Source organism: Myodes glareolus, chromosome 3 (assembly GCF_982192425.1).
Source record: "Myodes glareolus chromosome 3, mMyoGla1.1, whole genome shotgun sequence".
NCBI classification, from domain to species: domain Eukaryota; kingdom Metazoa; phylum Chordata; class Mammalia; order Rodentia; family Cricetidae; genus Myodes; species Myodes glareolus.
In genome coordinates, this window is record NC_142028.1 from 94,971,637 (window position 1) to 94,992,636 (window position 21,000).

At 42.1% G+C, this 21,000-nt stretch overlaps 1 pseudogene; it reads left to right on the forward strand.

The window, feature by feature from the left end:
* Window positions 1-234: 234 nt before the first annotated feature.
* On the forward strand, window positions 235-20,563 carry LOC125412664 (phospholipid transfer protein C2CD2L pseudogene; annotated as a pseudogene).
* Window positions 20,564-21,000: the final 437 nt, after the last annotated feature.

The following is a 21,000-nucleotide window of genomic DNA, read 5'->3' on the forward strand; positions in this document are numbered from 1 at the left end:
CCTCCCCGCGACGCAGCTAGTGTTTGAATCTCTAGTTTGGGGTGAAATGGGTGATCACCCTGCAGAGGCCCGGAAGCAAGCAGGAACTGATCACCGGTGCTGTTTCTTGTGCCAGTCAATGAAAATGCATACGTCACTTAACCCCCTGCCCTGCCGCTGGTAAATTCTCACTGACAGGCCACTCCAGACACAGTGTTCTTTCAGCTGTGTTAAGGAGGTAAGGAGAAGGCAAATATGAACATCCGGGTCAAAGATTCTAACCAAAGAGATGCTTCCTTCCGTCGCTGCCTCATAGAATCTGGAAATGGGATCAGTCAGCAACCGCGTGAGAGCAAGGAAAGAAACCTGAGGCAGTGTAGCCCAAGGCCGGACAGCAACTTGAATCAATCTCAGGGCTGGATAGACTCATAAATGCATACGGTAACCCCACAATCTTGCTTCGGCAAATGTCTGGGAGCGTTTTTCCTGGAAAGCTCACTGGGAGTCACTGGGCAAGCTCCTCTAAGAGTGCCCCTTTTCAGGGAGTGCTGAGGTGAGACTGTCTCCAGGTGCATTCCAGCTGGATCCAAATCCTGTGAGGCTCACAAGACAGCAGTCTCATGACTAAACTTTTCTAGCAGAGTTGGAAAGTATCCAATCTTGTTCAGCACCAACCATCCCCCATACCCTCGGGATTGACACCGTGGCGTTCTTCCTTCGCGGTAACAGGCCAGTCTTCAACCTACCAAGACTGTTCCCATCACTTTGTGAGAAGAACCGAGGGGTCTTATAGGTAGGGATCACACTCTGAAGTGACAGTTGACTGACCCTCATACCCAAGGTTATAAGACAATAGCTTTAAGCCTCTCCAGCGGTTTAAAACCTGGCTAAGCATGCTGTTAGAGCTGCGGAGCGGCAGACATGATTGAAGTACCTGCAGCCACATGCTCAACACAAAGAAAAGGTAGAATGGCTGGCTTAGTAATCCTTAAGCTGCAGCGTCCCTAGTGAGACCATTTATACCCATGTGATGTCAGTGTTGATGGTGTCATGTGACCTGTAATTCACATGACACCACCCATCACACCGCAGTGATCGCGGGCTGGGATTCCAGTGTCTTTGCTGAGGTTCCCCATGAAGGGATGCCCTAGAATCAAAGTTAACAGCCTTCTCTGCTGTTCAGGCTGCGACCCTTCACCTGTCTCTCCTCCCAGGAACCCTACCTATCTCCTATAATCACTCTAGTAGCTGGCCTCTCCTAGGAGGGTCCAGTTGCTTGTAGTGAGAGAAAAATAGACCAATAAGGGATATAAAGGAAGTAGGGATCAGCAAACAGATAGGAGACAAGAAATTGAGACCCGTATTAGGGAAGGCGGGGGGTGAAGAAAGCACAATGCCATAAAAATTCTAGATAGTTTCGTTTGTTTTAATTAATGGTTTAATTACTTATGTTTAGTAACTTGGAAATCTTCATTGCGCACAATCTTTTTTTGTAGGAATAAAAATAGCAGGCACCACAAACTTTCTATTGAGAGCTGAAATATCTATTTCAAGTAAGCGATTTCTATTTCACCTCTGTCATCTTTAACAGTATTATCAATGGAGATCCAACATGGAAAGGCCTGCATGCCTTTCACATCCCATTTATTCAGAAAAAAAAAAAGAATAAAGACCTTGTACAAGAAACTAAGGTAAGACAACCCAGGGACTTCTTGGGAGTTCAAGACAGACCTGCCTGGGCTGGTGGACTGCCCAGTATCTTTACATTGAATATATTGTAGATTTTTGTATATTGACTTTTTGTACACTGAATATTTTTCTCATTTTCCCTCAAGACAAAATGACTAAATTGTAGGGGTATAGAAATACTTTCTTGTTTTATTTAAAAGGTCACCATTCATGGCTTAACATACCGTAATCCTGCTATGCCCACACCAAACACCTACCTCCTCTTCTCGTGTAATGGAAATGTGAAAGGAACTTTATCCAAGCCTTAGACGTGGGAGGCAGGTACACTACTGAGTATATTGCTCATCCCTTTCAAACTCAGATCCCAGATCACCCCGAATTGCCCACAGATACATGCTCAAAGACTTCAAACAAGTCTTTTTTTGATTCAAAGCAAGAATCATCTGCCGGAGGCAGATAACAAGGCAGGTCTGACAAGCAGAGACTGTGTGCCCAGCCCACCTGAATGCCCTGGGTCACAGAATCCCTTTCCCTGCTGCTTGAGGGAAGGCCATAATAATTCATCTTACGGGTTATTTTCTTCTTTAATGAAAAGGCTCGCTCTTAAAGCCCCATCTTCTTTCAGCGTTGAGCTCACACTCAGCTAAGCTCTGCTAAACACTCTTTGGGTAGAAACAGCTCTTTTCCAAAGAGGAAATTTTATGTATATCTGTGTAAACCTCCTTTGAGAGGTTTGCATAAACTGCTTGTAATTACGTGGCTGGAAAATCCACGCTTGGCTCTGTGGCGCTTCCAGCCAGAGTTTTCTTATGTGGTTAGCTCAGCTCATTCTTAAAACTCCTGTAGGCTTTAGAATCTTGATTTCTCAACCTGAAGGATAAACTGCATCTTCTCAAAGGTTAGCTGGTTCAGAGGTGGAAGCCAAGGTCATATTTCAAAGAAAGAATAAAAGGGGGAAGGTTTTTGATTGGCATGTGGAACAAATTCACCCAAAGACCTAAGTTTCAAAATATACAATAGCTTGAGACATAAAGGCTACAACGACATGATAAACAACCACCCAATAAACAATCAAAGGTGCTTGGCTAGGTGATACAGATGCAATGTATGTTTTGCACCTTCTTCTCTCTAATCTGAACTCGGACAAATTGATTGATAGGTGAAGACAGTGAGGGAGAGTCTTCATCTAACCTTCTTGTAAAGATGTTTAAAGATGTGCAGCCCATTTGGATTTTCAATCAGCCCCATCGGCATTGTTTCTAGTGAAGCCTACTAGAACATACCTAGAGGATTTGTTACTTTTCCAACTGATGCGTTAAATTCCACATGGCATTTGGCAAAATCAGTGTAATAAAACAGAAGAAAATATCAGCTTTGGAGTTAAATTGATCTGTTCCTAGTTCTGTCATTAACAACTACGCATATCCTTGATCTTCGGTTTCTACATCTGCAAACCTGGAACAATAAAGTAAGAAATATCTGCAACATGGGGCTGCGATGATAATTCAGTTAAATGAGGCAATAAACAAGTTTAGACTGCCTGGAATAGATCAAGTTTTGCATATGCATTTCCAGAAAAGTATATAAGCAAGGAATGCTCAGGCCTGGGAAATGAGGTAAGCTGAGTCTTTCCTTCCTTCTTCCCTTCCATCCTCTCTCTCTCTCTCTCTCTCTCTCTCTCTCTCTCTCTCTCCTCTCTTTCTCTCTCTCGTGTGTGTGTTTCCCTTCTTTTGATTTTGCTAGTGTGACAATATCTCCTGTGTTTTCATGGGTTTAGTTAACCTCCTTAGGTTAGAATTTTCCTTCTACTACCTTTTATGTGGCTGGATTTAAAGATAGATATTGTTTAATTTGACTTGGAATATCTTATCATGGAATGTCTTATGTCTTAGTTAGAATTCCTATTTCTGTGCAAAGACATTATGACTAGAGTAACTTTGATAAAGGAAAACACTTAATTGGGGTTTGGTTAAAATTTCAGAGGTTTAGTCCATTTTCATCATTGTAGGAAACTTGGTGGCACGCAGGCAGACATGGTGCTGAAGAGGAGCTGAGAGTTCTACATCTGGATCCACAGGCAACAGGAAAAGACTGTGAGCCACTAAGCCTGGTTTGAGCTTCTGAGACCTCAGCTCCTTCCCCCAGTGACACACCTCCTCCATCAAAGTCACAACTACTCTAAGAAGGTCACATCTCCTAAGAGTGCCTTTCCTATGGACCTATGGGGGCCATTTTATTCAAATCACCAGATCTTATTTTCTCCATATATGGTGATTGAAAGTTTTGATGCATATAGTAGTTTGGAATGGTATCTTTGCTCTCTAGGATTCTGCACCACAACACTTCAGGCCTCCTCCCTGTTAGACTCTCCATTGAGAAGTCAGGTGTAATGCTAATAGATCTGCATTGATATGTTATTTGGCCTTTTATCTTGCAGCTTTTAAAATTCTTTGTTCTCTTTGCTTAGTGTTTTCTTTGCCCATCTTTATAATTTTAGGGATTTCAAAGTTGTTGACAACAGGTGTGGCTACAAAACAAGATATCCTGACCTAGGGTGTGGTTACTTGGTGTTTTGGACAGGAAGGTGGTCCAGAGAGGTAGATTCGCTCCACCCTGAACAAAGGTCAAAGAAATCAAGCATACTCCTGTGCTCCTTCATTTAAAATAGGAGGTTTGACATAGGGAGTGACTGCCTATTGGACACTTGGTCTAGGATGTGTTCACTGTCCTAAACATCAAATGCTTTACTCAGAAAACAATGGTTTGATGCCTCAGTTATTAAAACAAGTACTCATTCTGGTTGTTCTTTGTGTCATGTTAAAGTAGTTTTTTTCCTCCTCTTTTGTATTGGGGTGTAAAAGAATACAAATAAAAAAAAAACCACGGGCAAACTCAGAACTCAGAAGTCAAAATGCGACATTCAGTATCTCCTGAGCTGCCTTCTAAGTACTATCCTATGTCTCTGTGTTTCTTATCTCTGTCCTGCCTACCTAGTATTTCTAATCTTCATGCCCCTATTGTGGAGCGTACAAACCTACCTTGACTGTACCATGGCAGAAGTCACCCAAAAAGGTGACTTATGACAGCTGTATTTATATCTGTGCCTTCTCCAGTCATCAGCAGAGCAGCTTCTTCTGGTGGCATCTAAGAACAGGGGCAGAGACACACTGTTGGCTTTGCCAGACTGTGGCCAGGAAATTTCTCTGTCCTGATAACTTCTAGGAGGACCCTTCAGGTGGAGAAAAACAAGGCAACCACAGACTTTGCAGTTGGGAGAGTATTTATGGTGATCCATTGTGGCTCTCTCAGGGGCTAGTTTTAACCTTTATTGATTCTTTTTGCCTTCCCCAAATGAACTACTAGAATAGACCAGAAGTGAGTACATACCTATGACAGGATGAGAAAAAAAATGAAAATCAAAGATATAACTACTATGAGGTCATGTATGAGTTAGATAATTTTTATTCAACTATTTGCTGACTCTGACTCTTTTCTTTATTTTTTTAAATTTGTTTATTTTGCATCCTGATTATAGCCTTCCCTCCATCATCTCCTCCAACTCCTTCCTCCCCACATCTCCTCCTCCCCTATCCACCCTTTGTCCATATTTTCTCAGAAAGGGGCAGGCCTCCCATGGGGATCAGGAAAGCACATTTTAACAAGATTACTTAAGATCATGTACTTATCCCTGGGCATGGCAATCCAGCATAAGGAATAGGGGACCAAGATCCAATCAACGCACCAGGGACAGCCCTGCTCCCAATGCCATAAATCTCATAAATACTCTGACTCTTATAAGTACTTTGTTTATGAAATAGAACACCATTCTCTGTCTACTTTAGATATGTCACTGAGTCCATCAGTGATTTGTTCAGAGATAACATGGAGATTATAGTTGTCTGTAACATGAATGGGCCTGCTTGTTGGGGTTTTCTGTCTTGCCCAGTTCCCACAGCTGTTTAGCCCCAAAGAAAATCACACAGAGGTCTCCATAAGTTATAAGCTGATTGGTCAATTAGCTCAGGCTTCTTATGAGTTCTTATGACTTATATTAACCCATTATTCTGATCTATTTTAGCCATATGACTTGGTACCTTTTTCAGCTGGCAGGTCACATCCTGCTTCCTTGGTGGTCTGCGCAGGACTGGGAGGAATCAGCTTCCTCCTTCCCAGAATTCTCCTGTTCTCATTTTATCACCTCTACTTTCTGCCTCCTGCCTGATTTTCCTGCCTATACTTCCTGTCTGGCCAATCAGCGTTTATATTAAAATATGACTGACAGAATACAGACAGTTCTCCCACACCAGTTGTCTAGGAATTGCATACAATTTCATTGGTCTCCATCTTTCCTCTGTTGCCTTCACCCTGTCCCCTCCCAGGTGAGCAGGCCCCAGCATCTTGAGAGCACATGTCAGTTCTTCTTTCTCTTTCCATCTCAGACATCACAGTCTAGGGACAGCACAGATGCGGTAGCGAACTGGGGAAAGGGTGAGGACCATTCTGAACTTTGCACTCAGCTTCTCATTGATTGGGGCCTTGAAGATAAAGTTTTGCATGAGAGCAGTAAAGAAAATGAATAGCTCAGATATGGTCAGATTTCCAGGGCAAGCTTGCTTTCCTGTGGCACCAAACACAGAAGACCAGTCACTTTCTCAGCTCATATTCTTGGCTTCAAGGACTGCTATCTCAAGTACCTCACTCAAGTCCTGAGTTGACCCTGAAATTTTTATTCAACTACTCATTTATCTGCAATGGGTCTACAAAAGGTATCTGCCTGAGATCCCTCAGAGCACAGAATCTGGAAGTCATAAGCCAAAAGTCAAATGTCCCTCCCTTCATGAGCAGAAAGCTTTTGGTGAGAGCAGTATACAGGATGCTAAAAATGGGAATCGTGGCTGACTAAGAAAGATTAAGAGCTTTCAAAACTCAGTTAGCTAACATCACTGATACAACAGACCATGATTTGGTGGTAAGACTTCTGATGCTTTTTAATAATACAATGAAATACAAATAAGTGTGTCAGCAAAGTGTGCCTAGAGTGAAAGTCATCTTTTTCCTATGAGACAGAGAAAGTCATCCTCTTCCACCTTGATTGATGTGAATGACCTTGATCATCCTTTCTCCAGTGTGGACCTAAAAAGGGAACTGAAGGGAGAAAATTGGGGCATTGCAGGGGCTGAGCCATGGGTGAATGTAGAAGTTCAATTATTTACCTGACGTCTCCTTGGAACAGAGTAGACCACATTAGCTGGTCCCCACTGATGTAAAGGCTAGAATTGTCGCCCAGACAGGCTAGAGAATGCACATGGGAGTAGGAACAACCCTACCCCAAGGATTATCTAAATACGCTATTGCAAAAAGGCTGTTATTTCAGTCATACCCAGCACTTTCAACCTCCTGATGTGTCCAATATGTAAATACTGCATATTTACAATTGAATGTACCTTGAAATCATGACCATCAAAAATTGGTTGTTTTAATTGTTTCTCAGAGTTGCTAGAGTTAGTCCCATTCACCCACAGTAATAACCAGCTTTGCTAGTGTGGCAATCTTTATTGACTTTTCCCCTTCTGTCACTTTTGCACCTTCTTGGCAATGTTCACCAAAATTGTTTCCCTCAAATCCCTCTCTAGAAGCTCTGTATTTCCAGGTTTGTTTTGGGAGACATCTGAAACAAAATATTCCTGACTTCAACGGGTGCATACTTTTGGAGAAAGGGAGTCTATAAAATGTAATCCTTTCGAGTATTTTCCTAAATGGGAAGAATAACAAAGAAACATGGAGATGGATTTTTTTACATGTTTGATAATACTAAGCATGCTTACAGACTTGTAAAAATGTTTTAACAATTCTAGAGATATTGATGATGCAAATGAGGAGGTACCTAACTGCAGAGAGAAATTTGTGAGATGGTGTGAGAGATGTATGCATACAGGGAGCAATCTCTTTAGGAACAGGACCTAGTGGGTAGGAAGAAAGCCCACTATCAAAATAAGGTTCATAAAATCAATAAAGTCAAAGGTTAGCCTATAAGTATGTGAATGAACTTGGAAAGCATATTGGAGTAAGACAAAAAAGTTTAGTTTAATGGAAACATTAGACAACCTGGGTGTAGAAATCAAGGCTGCTGAAAAGAATGAGATCAAGCAACTAAGTATTGTATGAGAAAGTTATGATTTTTTGTAATATTGAGTAGAATGAAAGGAGTAGATTCAGGAATAAAGAAAGGAAACAGGATGTCAATGAGCAAGGGTGACAGACACTAACTGTATTGCCAGGGGGTTAGAGAGGACTGTGTCTCACATCAACTTTAGCATTGTAAAAGAGAGAGATCAAAGGGGAAAGAGGCAAAGACCAGTTTCTGTTTTGATTCTGGTGATGCACAGTGTAGTGGTTTCAAAGAAAATGGCCCCCAAAGAAAGTGGCACTATTAGGAGGTGTGGCTTTTCTGGGGTAGGTATGGCCTTGTTGAAGGAAGTGTGTCACCATGGAGGTGGGCTTTGAAGTCTCTTTTGCTCAATCTTCACTCAGTATGACATTTAGACCATTTCGTGTTGCCTACAAGACGTATTACTCTCAGTTACTACTCTAGAACCATGTCTGCCTGCATACTCGCATGCTCCCTGTGATCATAATGTACTGAATCTCTGAAACTGTAAGTGAGCCACCCCCATTAAATGTTATCCTTAGAAGAGTTGCTGTGGTCATGAGGACTCTTCACAGCAATAGAAACTCTAACTAAGAAAGAACTTAGTATTGGGGACTGGAGTATTGTTGTGATAGGCCTCACCATGTTTTTGTTTGGAGGAATTTGGACTTTGGTACCTTGGGCTAGGAAAGCTGTAGAATGTTTTAAGCCCGCTTAATGGGTCATGCTAGTAAGAGCATGGAGGACGATGATGCTGAGAATGATTTGAACTGTGGGGGTCAGGAGGTTTTAAAGAAGAATTTAATATGTTGCCTAGACATCATTCTTGTTGCCCTTGTCTGAAGTTTGCCTGAAGCTAAATTGAAGAGTTCTTTTAGCAGAAAAAATATCAAAACAGTCTAGTACATACTCTGTTATTGGTTATTAGTGGTAACTCTAATGAAGATTTATAATGAAAGGGAGCAAGTTAGGCAAAGTAAATTACAAAATGTAAAATTTGAGACAAGAATCATGAGGAAATGGAATGAAGGTAAATCCTATGTTTAAGAGGATAAATGGATCCAGAGGGCCATCGGAGGGGTGAGTTTGCTTCCGGCCCGCGGCAGGGGCCCGGCGAGGAGGAGTTCAGACTTTCCCCAACCCCATAGACTCCCAGGTCATCCTGCTCTGCTGGCTCCACCCTGCTAGCTCCCCCGCCAACCATCCCAGCTTCCAGCCAGAGGGCCATCAGAGGGGTGAGTTTGCTTCGGTCCCACGACAGGGGCCCTGCGAGGAGGAGCTCGGACTTTCCCCGACCCCATAGACTCCCAGGTCATCCTGCTCTGCTGGCTCCACCCTGCTAGCTCCCCCGTCAGCCCTCCCAGCTTCCAGCCAGAGGGCCGTCAGAGGGGTGAGTTTGCTTCGGGCCTGCGGCAGGGGCCCTGCGAGGAGGAGTTCGGACTTTCCCCGACCCCATAGACTCCCAGGTCACCCTGCTCTGCTGGCTCCACCCTGCTAGTGTCCAGAGGGTCATCGGAGGGGTGAGTTTGCTTCAGGCCTGTGGCAGGGGCCCGGCGAGGAGGAGCTAGGACTTTCCCCCACCCCATAGACTCCCAGGTCACCCTGCAGTGCTGGTTCCATCCTGCTAAACTCTCCTGCCTGCCATCCCAGCTTCCATCCAGGTACAAATTCCTATATTTCTCCCTTCCCACTGGGGCCATAAAATTTCCCCAGCTCAGCTGCCTTGGACACTGGGCCTGCTCTGTAGGCACATCCCGGAAAGAGGGAGTGCCTGTGCTTCAATAGCCTGCCTGAGGAAAGGTAGGCATTCTATCAGTGAATTCCCTGCCCAACAAGGGAACTTAACCCACTACCAGAAGTTCCAATAGAGAGCATTTGAAGGAAGAGATGGGCAGACGCCAAGGCATGACCTCCTCCAACAATCTGAAAAACAACATGAAAATACCAGATCCCAACGACCCTACAATAGAAGGACTTGAACATTCTAACCCAGAAGAAGTGGAAAAAAGTGTCATTATGAAAGCAATAGAGTCCCTTAAACAGGATATGAATGACTCCCTTAAAGAATTGGATGAGAAGTATAACAAAAAGTTTGAAGAAATGAGTATAGAAATGGATGAGAAATATAACAAAAAGTTTGAAGAATTAAGTAAATCCGTGAATGATACCCTGAGAAACCAAGAAAAAACAATCAAACAAGTAAAGGAAACAGTCCAAGAATTGAAAACTGAAATGGAGACAATGAAGAAAATACAAAACGAGAACCGGCTGGATATGGAAAACCTAGGTAAACGAACGGAGACTACAGAATCAAGCATAACCAATAGAATACAAGAGATAGAAGAACGAATCTCAGATTCTGAAGATACCATAGAGAAAATAAATGCTCTGGTCAAAGAAAATGGCAAATCCAACAAATTCTCTTCACAAAACATTCAGGAAATCTGGGACACAATAAAAAAACCAAATCTAAGAATAATAGGGATTGAAGAAGGAGAAGAACTGCAGATCAAAGGCCCAGAAAATATATTTAACAAAATTATAGAAGAAAACTTTCCCAATCTAAAGAACGATATTCCTATGAAGGTTCAAGAAGCATACAGAACGCCGAATAGACTGGATCAAAAAAAAAAGTCCCCTCGCCATATAATAATCAAAACACAAAACATTCAGATTAAAGAAAGAATATTAAGAGCTGCAAAGGAAAAAGGTCAAGTGACTTATAAAGGTAAACCTATCAGGCTTACACCAGACTTCTCTATGGAAACCATGAAAACCAGAAGATCCTGGATAGAGGTACTGCAGAAACTAAGAGACCATGAATGCAAGCCCAGACTACTATACCCAGCCAAGCTATCGTTCGCTATCAACGGAGAAAACAAAATATTCCAGGATAAAAATAAATTTAAACAATTTGTAGCCAGAAATCCAGCCTTACAGAAAGTAATAGAAGGAAAATCGCAACCCAAGGAATCCAACATTGCCATCACTGCCTACAATAACCCAGACATCTAGCGACCCTTCACAAGCACAACTCAAAGAAGAGAAACACACAAACTCTACTACACACACACATTCACACAAAAATAATAAACGGAATCAACAACCACTGGTCATTAATATCACTTAATATTAATGGACTCAACTCACCTATAAAAAGGCACAGACTTAGAGACTGGATAAGAAAACAGGATCCAACATTCTGCTGTTTACAAGAAACACACCTCAACCACAAAGACAGACATCTACTCAGAGTAAAGGGTTGGGAAAAGGTTTTCCAAGCAAATGGACCTAAGAAACAAGCTGGTGTGGCCATTCTAATATCTAACAAAATTGACTTCAAACTAAAATCAATCAGAAGAGGTGGAGATGGACATTTCATACTCATAACAGGAACAATTAATCAGGAGGAAGTCTCAATCCTGAATATCTATGCCTCTAATATAAAAGCACCCACTTATGTAAAAGAAAAACTTTTAGAACTCAAGACAGTCATCAAACCACACACACTAATAGTAGGAGACTTCAACACACCTCTCTCACCAATGGACAGATCAATCAAACGGAAACTCAACAGAGAAATAAGAGAATTGCTAGAGGTAATGAATCAAATGGACTTAACAGATATCTATAGAACATTCTACCCAAAAAGGAAAGAATATACCTTCTTCTCTGCAGCTCATGGAACCTTCTCGAAAATTGACCACATACTCGGTAACAAAGCAAACTTACACAGATACAAAAAAATATTAGTAATCACCTGTGTCTTGTTGAATCACCACAGAATAAAGTTAGAATTCAATAACAATTCAAACACCAGAAAGCCTACAAACGCGTGGAAGTTGAACAGTCAACTACTGAATCATCCTTGGGTCAAGGAAGAAATAAAGAAAGAAATTAAAGTCTTCCTTGAATTTAATGAAAATAAAGACACAACATACTCAAACCTATGGGACACAATGAAAGCAGTTCTAAGAGGAAAGTTCATAGCACTAAGTGCCCAACTAAAGAAAACGGAGAAAGCATATATTGGAGACTTAACAGCACACCTAAAAGCTCTGGAAAAAAAAAAAGAAGCAGACTCTCCCAGGAGGAGTAGAAGATTGGAAATAATCAAACTGAGGGCTAAAATCAACAAAATAGAAACACAGAAAACAATTCAAAAAAATCAACGAAACAAAAAGTTAGTTCTTGGAGAAAATCAACAAGATTGACAAACCCCTAGCCAAGCTAATCAAACGGCAGAGAGAGAAAACTCAATAAGATCAGAAATGAAAAGGGGGACATAACAACAGACACAGAGGAAATTCAGAGAATCATTAGATCTTACTACGAGAGTTTATATGCCACAAAGTTGGAAAATGTACAAGAAATGGATTGGTTTTTAGATAAATACCATTTACCAAAGTTAAATCAAGACCAAGTGAACAATCTAAATAGACCTGTTAGTCGCGAAGAATTAGAAGCTGTTACCAAAAACCTCCCCACCAAAAAAAGCCCAGGACCAGATGGTTTCAATGCAGAATTCTACCAGAACTTCCAGGAAGAGCTAATACCTATACTCCTTAATGTATTTCACAATATAGAAACAGAAGAATCATTGCCAAACTCTTCTTATGAAGCTACAGTTACCCTGATACCAAAACCACACAAAGACACAACCAAGAAAGAGGATTACAGACCAATCTCACTCGTGAACATTGACCCTAAAATACTCAATAAAATACTGGCAAATCGAATCCAAGAATACATTCGAAAAATTATCCATTATGATCAAGTGGGCTTCATCCCAGAGATGCAGGGCTGGTTCAACATAGGCAAATCTATCAATGTAATCCATCATATAAATAAACTGAAAGAAAAAACCATATGATCATTTCATTGGATGCTGAAAAAGCATTTGACAAAATTCAACACCCCTTTATGATAAAGGTGTTGGAGAGATTGGGTATACGAGGATCATACCTAAATATAATAAAAGCAATATATAGTAAGCCGACAGCTAACATCAAATTGAACAGAGAGAAACTCAAAGCCATTCCCCTAAAATCAGGTACACGACAAGGCTGTCCACTCTCTCCATACCTCTTCAATATAGTGCTTGAAGTTCTAGCAATAGCAATAAGACAACATAAGGGGATCAAGGGGATTCGAATTGGAAAGGATGAAGTTAAACTTTTGTTATTTGCAGACGATATGATTGTGTACATAAGCGACCCCAAAAACTCTACCAAAGAACTCCTACAGCTGATAAACACCTTTAGTAATGTGGCAGGATACAAGATCAACTCCAAAAAATCAGTGGCCCTCCTATACACAAAGGATAAAGAAGCAGAGAAATAAATCAGAGAAACATCACCTTTCAAGATATCCACAAATAGCATAAAATATCTTGGGGTAACTCTAACCAAGGAAGTGAAAGACCTATTTGACAAGAACTTTAAGTCCTTGAAGAAAGAAATTGAGGAGGATACCAGAAAATGGAAAAACCTCCCCTGCTCTTGGATTGGGAGAATCAACAGAGTAAAAATGGCAATTCTACCAAAAGCCATCTATAGATTCAATGCAATTCCCATCAAAATTCCATCAAACTTCTTCACAGACCTTGAGAGAACAATAATCAAGTTTATATGGAAAAACAAAAAAACCCAGGATAGCCAAAACAATCTTATACAATAAAGGAACTTCTGGAGGCATTACCATCCCTGACTTCAAACTCTATTACAGAGCAACAGTATTGAAAACAGCTTGGTATTGGCATAAGAACAGAGAAGTCGACCTATGGAATCGAATAGAAGACCCGGTATTAACCCACAAACGTATGAACACCTGATATTTGACAAGGGAGCTAAAGGTATACAATGGAAGAAAGAAAGCATCTTTAACAAATGGTGCTGGCATAACTGGATGTCAACCTGTAGAAGAATGAAAATAGATCCATATCTATCACCATGCACAAAACTCAGGTCCAAATGGATTAAAGACATCAACATTAATCTGACCACTTTGAACCTGAGAGAACAGAAAGTGGGAAGTAGTCTACAAGATATAGGCACAGGAGACCAGTTCCTAAGCAGAATCCCAGGAGTGCAGACTTCCTAGGTAGAACCCCAGTAGCATAGACAATAAGAGAAACAATGAATAAATGGGACCTACTGAAACTGAGAAGCTTCTGTAAAGCAAAGGACACTGTCAGTAAGACCAAAAGGCTACCTTCCGACTGGGAGAAGATCTTCACCAACCCCTCATCAGACAAAGGTCTGATCTCCAAAATATACAAAGAACTCAAGAAACTAGACACTAAAACTCTAATTAACCCAATTTAAAAAAAGGGGTACTGAACTGAACATAGAATTCACAACAGATGAACTCCGAATGGCCAAAAGGCACTTAAGGTCATGCTCAACCTCCTTAGCGATCAGGGAAATGCAAATCAAAAGAACTCTGAGATATCATCTTACACCTGTCAGAATAGTCAAACTCAAAAACACCAATGATAGCCTTTGCTGGAGAGGATGTGGAATGAGGGGAACACTCATTCATTGTTGGTGGGAATGCAAACTTGTGCAGCCACTGTGGAAATCAGTGTGGCGGTTTCTCAGGAAACTGGGAGTCAACCTCCCTCAGGACCCAGCAATTCCACTCTTAGGAATATACCCAAGAGATGCCCTATAATACTACAAAAGCATTTGTTCAACTATGTTCATAGCAGCACTATTTGTAATAGCCAGAACCTGGAAACAGCCTAGGTGCCCCTCAATAGAAGAATGGTTAATAAAGGTGTGAAACATATACACATTAGAGTTCTACTCAGTGGTAAAAAACAATGACATCTTGAATTTTGCATGCAAATGGATGGAAATAGAAAACGCTTTACTGAGTGAGGTAAGCCAGACCTAAAAAGAGGAATATGGTATGTATTCACTCATATGTGGATTCTAACCATAATTAAAGGTCTTTGAGCCTATTATTTGTCATCCTAGAGAAGCTAAATAAGAAGGTGAACCTGATGAAAATCATGTAGCTATCTGCCTGGAGATTGGAAATAGACAAGAGTCCCAGGTAACCTCGGGTGCATGGGATGGGGGGGCGGTGGGAGGATTGTTGGAAGGAAAGAGGGTTAGAGAGAAGGGAGTAGGGGAGGAATGGGGAAAGCTAGGTGGACTGGGATGGGGGGAGGGAGGAAGGATGGATATGAGATCAGGGAAGAATATATTTCAACTAAGGGAGTCATTTTAGGGTTTACAGGAGACTTGATTATAAATGGGATCCCAGGTCCAAGGAGATCCCCAGATTGTTCTCTGGACAGAGGAGAGGGTGCCTGAAACGGCCTAGGCCCATAACCATACTGATGAATATTTTGCTTATCACCATAGAACCTTCATCTGGCGATGGATGGAGATAGAGACAGAGACCCACATCGGAACACTGGACTTAACTCCCTAGGTCCAAACGAGAAGCAGAAGGAAAGAGAACGTGAGCAAAGAAGGCAATTCAGAGAGAACCTTCATCCCACGATGGATGGCGATACAGACGGAGACCCACATTGGAGCACCGGACTGAGCCCCCCAAGGTCCAAATGAGGAGCAGAAGGAGGAAGAAAATGAAAAAGGAAATAAGGACTGCGAGGGATGCGATCACCCACTGATACAAGGGGATGGATCTAATGAGAGTTTACCAAGGCCAGTTGGACTGGGACTGAACGAGGACGTGATCCAACCAGATTCTCTTAATGTGGCCGGATTCTCTGAATGTGGCTGGCCCGGAGTCTTTCTGAAAAGCCATTGACAATGGCACTGGGACTTGTTTCCTCTGCATATACTGGATTTTGCAGATCCAGTCCATCTGGACACTTACCTTCCTGAACCTGGAGGGAGGCGGGAGGAACTTGAACTTCCCACTGGGCAGGAAACCCTGACTGCTCTTAGGGATGGAGAGGGAGGGGGAGAAGGAGTGGGGGGAGTGAGAGGGTGGTGGGAGGAGGGGCGGAAATGGAAACTTTTATAATTTAATAAAATTACTAAAAAAAAAGAGGATAAATGGAAAAAGAAATGGAATAAAGGGAGTGGTGACCTCAGGACAAGATCCCACTGAAGTAAGTTTCCAACCTGTAAAAAGGAATTAAAGCAAAGCTTCAAGCCATGTATAATGTTTCAAGTCTTTAATCCCAGCATTCAGGAGGCAGAGATCTCTGAGTTTGAGGCCAGCCTGGTCTACAGAGGAAGTTCAAGGACAGTCAAGCTTAGTCAGTAAAGACAATAATCAAAAACAGAAAGATGACGCTATAATTGAATGAGGGGGCCATGTTCCAGCCACAGGAAGCAGATGAACTTGGCAGCTTTGGCCGTGTGGCTTGGCTTTAGAGTTAATGATAGAAGAAATAAGAATGGAATTTGCCTGCATGCTAAGAAAAGCTGCTGGGGCCAGGCATGTGTTAGGGATGTTCCTGAATAGAAGCCTAAATAGGCCATTGCATGAAGCTGTGAAGTTGAAGTCTGGATTGCCATGGAGATGTTAGAGATATTAGAGAAGCCAGAGTCATGGTATACCTGCCCAGGAGAACTGCTGTCAGGAGTGGAACCAGCCCAAAGAAAGAAGTATGTTGCTGTCAACAAAGCTGAGCAGAGGTGGAAATCTGAAGAGCATTTTGACATCAGACATGGGGATGCAGAATTTTAAGTTTGCCCAGCTGATTTTTAGTCTTGTTTTGGGCCAGTATTTCCTCAGTATGCTCTCTTCCCTGCATTTTGGAATGGTAATGTATATCCCATGCCATTATATTGAAAGTATGTGATCTGCCCTTTTATTTGATTTTACAAGAAATTGCAGTCAAGATATTGCATGAATCTCAGAAGAGACTTTAAACTTTAGACTTTTAAATAAGTTTGGGACTGTTATGCACTATGCAGGTTTTTGAAGTTGAACTGAACACATTTTTGCATTATGATATCATTAATGTGGTGGCTTGAAAGAAAATAGCCTCCACAGGAAGTGGCACTATAAGAAGGCGGTCATGTGTCTCTTCTCAGCAACAAAAACACTGAGGCCAACAGAGTGTGAAAAGAAATACAGACCTGTGTGAAATGATTGTGGATGATGCTGTGTCATTGAGAGAAGCTGGTTCCAGGTAGAAAAAGTGTAGTCATCACTCACACGAGAGACGATGGACATCAAGACTACTGATGACAAATTAAGGATGGTGCCATTAGGTCAAATTTGTTTGGTCAAATCAATGAAAACGCAGGTACAAGTGACATGGGAAGATCTTAAGTAAGAACCCCTGCCATCTGTCAGGACAGAGGGACAGCACAGATAGAGCATGTCATCCTGATGGTCTGGTACAAGAAGTGGTAGGACCAGTTCTAAATTTAGTAGCCTTCATATTGGTGGTGTGCATGTGTGTGTGTGCGTGTGTGTGTGTGTGTGTGTGTGTGTGTGTGTGTGTATGAGTGTCTGTGTGTATGTGTTTATGTGTATGCAGGATAAAGTAGAGGACTTTACTCAGCTTACTAACTCTTCCTAGTTTTAGTATGAAGACTTCTCTGTGAATTCTACTCTGATGTTGCTCAATTTGAAGCATTTCTGCTTCCATTTCTCCACAGAGATGCAGTTTACATATTGCCATTTTACATATTGTAAAGTGAAAGCACCTACCTGGCAGCAAAGGGTAATGCAGACTCAGCCACTGTGAAAATGAACAGTATAAACAACATTCTTTCCAAATCCAAGTTCCACCCTCATCTCCCTTGGTAGGCACTCCCCCAAAGTTCTTTCCAAGGTTCTGGAGTGTAAACTAAATTTCTCTTTGCTCTCATTCCCCTCCTGCAATTCCTAGAAACTGCCTCGCTTTCTGTTGATACCTCCTTTTTTCCTTTCATGAGACAGTTATCTATCCCAAAACAGTGGTTTAAGACAAAAACAACCATTATGTTCTCCCACAGTTGCTGTGCACCCTAAATTCTGTGAGTGCCCGGGGAATGTACACCATGGACTAGGGCACTTTTGCAGTTTTAGATAAATAGTGCTTGAACAGAACTATAAGGGAGACCAAATGTCTCTCTTCATGAGTCTTGGGCTTCTTCAAGTCACCTCTCCATATGGGTCATTAAAGGCCTAAAAGTAGAAGGACGTTGTTGACCAGTATATCTGGGATATCTTTCCAGCGTTGTAGACCAGGCAGAAATTTCAATCACCTCACAGCCCTGCTTCATAAGTCACCAGTGCCACCTCAATCAGTTCTTCATCTCTTGCACCCATTTCCCAGCTCCAAAGAAGGCAGCAGAATCTTACATGAAGGAGAGATAGATAACTCAGAGAATGCTATATTTTTTTAAAAATTATGTTTTACTTACTATTTTTTTCATACAGGTTAAAATAGCCATCATTCGCATGTCCAGCCTTTGACACAGTCAGTCAGGTTGGAATTAGTTTGCATGTAGGAAGCCAGTACAATATATCCCACCACTGTGAGACCTTCTGTGCCTTGAAAATTGGATTTTTGTCATATTTAATCTCCTGGATGTAACCCTTCCCAGATCTGCCTTTCCTTCCTTTCTATTCCTACCCAACTTTATATATTTTTATGTTCCCAGCAAGGTTAGGTTGTACTATCTAAAGAGTCTTGCTTGTGTGGCCTTCCACTGGAGCAGGGTTGACCGATAGGCTTTATACTCATAGATAAAATTGGCCCATCCTTTCACAACAGCAAACAAATGCTAACAGTTTCTCAGGCAGGGGTGGAACTTCATGCCCCATTTTCCTCTGCACGCTGGGACTTTGTCCACCTTTGACATCCCTACCTATGCCTTGTGTATGCTTTCACTGCTGGTGTCAGTTCCTATGTGCAGCTTCCCTGCTGTGCTCAGAAGATACGATCCTATAGTCATCTTCTGCCTGTGCCTTTTATGTCTTTTTTTATGCCTTCCTTTTCAGTGATCCCTGAGCTTTGGAGCAGATGGTTCAGTTCATATGTTCCCTTTATGGATGAACATCATGCCGTCTTTTGTTCTCTGCACTTTGGTCAGTTAGAGGTCCCTGTGTTGATCATCATAAGCTACAAACATGAGCTTCTTAGGTGAGAGTTGAGAGAGGCATTTGATCGATGGATATTCTATTAAGCTATTAGGTATGGGTATGAATTTAATATTATGTCCATTTATAATAATATTATATAATTATAAATTATATTATGATATATAATTATATTATGACATATAATTATATATTATATAATTATAATATTAATATTATTTAATATTAATGATATTCTATTAATATTATTACAAATAATATTAATATGTTCTTCCTTGGACCTACTACCTGTCTAGCCATGGGTTCTGTGCCTTATAAAGATGCGCGTGTTCCATCTTGTGAAATGTACCTTGAATTCAATTAAAAGTGCTTGAATGTTTTCATGATGTTCATGCCCCTACTCATCATTGGTTATGTCATCCAGTCAGTGTAGATTGCAGGGTTCACAAGTGGGTATGCTTGATCATTAATCCTCTCCTCAAATAGATTGCATACCACCTCCAAGCACTATGAAAGCTACCTAGCCTGAATGAAGCTTTTAGATCAGTACCAGCTTGGTTTCTCCATGTTCTATGACTCACATATGTAGTATCTTTGGTGATAGGGTTGTGCCATCAAGTTTGAGAGGCAACCATGAGCTCTGGCAACAAACTATAATGCTTAGGTGTCTCTGGGACATCACTGACTAACAATTCCAAAAGAAGTAACCCATTGATGTCACTAGGTTCCTCTTTCTTTTTTGTTAGCCTGTGTAGTCTAGTACAGACATTGTGTCCCATTAATTACAGGGCCAGGAAAACCCCGGAGCCCAGCAGCCACCATGACAGCATAGTTTCACTATGAATAGAGCTTCCTTCACAACCTGGGTACACCCACCTCTTCCACCCCTTGCCCTAGCATCACACCTACAAAGACGATGAAGCTGACCAGACCATTAGGCCTCATGGCACCATCATCACCATTGTCACCACTGTCCAGTCCTGGCCCCATGTAGATGGCAAGTAAGATGCCTGCTTAAAACCCCACCCAAGGTGGAGGTGACTGAGAAGATGACAACTGTGCTGGTGAGAACAGTGGTCCCAACAATGCCTCCCACAGCAGCAGCCGAGAAAGTCACCTTTCTAGTGACTTGGACCCAGTAACAGAAACAGCAATTTGCCAGCTGACTGAGCCCAGTAGGCAGGCAGCCAAGAAGACACCCACCAAGCACAGCAGCATGCTCATCACCTCTGGTGTTTCCAAGGTGCCCAACTGTCAGTACGAGTTGGCCCTTCTCTGGAAGCCTCAATGCAAGATGATTCAGGAACCAGTGGTCACAACCTCCCTCAGACCTATCAACCACAACCTCAGGAACCCTCAATGCCTTCGTCAGTCCCATAAGTGTCCAGGAAGCAGATGAGATGGCAAGTTCAGACATTTCTGAGAGTCCATCAGTGAATGATGTTGAGTCAGATACAGGGTCTACTGGTGCCCTGGAATCCCAAAGACTCAAGGATCACAAAGTGAGTTTCCTGTGGAGTGGCACTAAGCTCATCTTCCACTGGAGATCACGACAGAAGGAAGCTGGTCTGAGCCAGTCACAAGATGACCTCTCCCAACACAATGGCCACACCTAGAGTCTGCAAGAAGGCTGGCAGCTTTATTCATCACCTTATTAAGCAGTTTTCCTTCAAATCCAAATCCAAGGCCAAGGGCAACCCCAACCCCCAGCTCTGAGAGACCTCCTGAACTAGGAGAGGGCAAGAGTTCTCTCAGTCCATTAACCACGTCCCCTTTTGTAACCCTTCTTGTATTCCCAGTGCTCGGGCAAGGAAAGCCTTCAGGTCCGAAGAAGCCCCAGCACTCTGGGCTATGGAGTACCTTGGCAGGATCTTTGACATGGGAAGCATGTGAGAGGCGGACACTCGTTGCTGTGGACATAGAAGAAAGTTTGACAGCTGAGAATAAGACGCAGGCTCTGTCTTGGCATGTGTGGACATTCCTCAGAAGTCTATGCCTTCTACTGACACTGGCCCCAGAGAGGAGCTTCAGGGCACTCATCTCCTTGGCAGACCCTTCTCCCTTCTTTATTCTCTTTTCTATTTATATGTGTGGTCTAAGACCCTCATCCAACAGATGCTAGAGGGCATCTCTCCCAGGTGAGCCTTTTACTA